The sequence below is a fragment of the Penaeus monodon genome, chromosome 28, assembly GCF_015228065.2.
Source record: "Penaeus monodon isolate SGIC_2016 chromosome 28, NSTDA_Pmon_1, whole genome shotgun sequence".
NCBI classification, from domain to species: Eukaryota; Metazoa; Arthropoda; class Malacostraca; order Decapoda; family Penaeidae; genus Penaeus; species Penaeus monodon.
Window position 1 is genome coordinate 1,588,606 of NC_051413.1, and position 741 is coordinate 1,589,346.

Here is a 741-nt window from a genome sequence, read left to right on the forward strand (position 1 = left end):
CCTTCTTCCCCCCCCACTCTACTGTATTGCTGGTTGCATTCCTGACTTACCTGTCTTTTAGTCCCAGAGATAGTAGGCTTATCCACTGTAAAAACTGTTGTTTGGTTTCTGAATCATACTTTAAACCCAACATATCACTAGTGATCATCCTTTTGTTAGCCAAATTTCTTGATGGACATCCTTACTGATTTCTTCATTGTGCTACGTATATATGGGGATCAGGTGCCTGGACACACATTTAACTTATTCAGATAAAAATCTGTTTGCTTGAGCCGATCCAGATAATACACTGATAATGTATCTTTGTTGATGGTGATCCTGATGCAGGAATTTGTTTGATTTTTAAAATATTTATGGAAAGGATGTCATAGGGTGCCATTAGCTTTTATTTTCCTGGGATGATCTCTTTAATTGTTATTACCACTCAGAACTCCTCACCTGACCCATAGTTTAATTGGTTTAGGACTGTTTAGGACTGCTAGAATATTTCAGGAGTCTCTATTGCCAATTTCCTGAGTTTGAAGTATGCTCTTTGTTTAAGGCAGAGGTCCATATTAAAATTACAATTAAAAAGGTGAAAAAGATCACAGAAGAGCATATAATCCAGGTCTTACCATTGACAGCAAAATTTCATATGGTATACCCACCCACAACAGTTACTGGTTCCTCTTGCTGCATATACAGTAAGATATTTTATGTATTACTGTTTTTCCCTTCTGCCTTATCCTCTCTTTTTGATAG

At 36.8% G+C, this 741-nt stretch overlaps 1 protein-coding gene across 1 annotated transcript in view; it reads left to right on the forward strand.

Annotated features, from left to right (window-relative positions):
• LOC119591268 (protein abrupt-like) overlaps positions 1–741 on the forward strand; it is a gene marked incomplete in the record, with an annotated part of 18,155 nt that overhangs the window by 16,482 nt on the left and 932 nt on the right.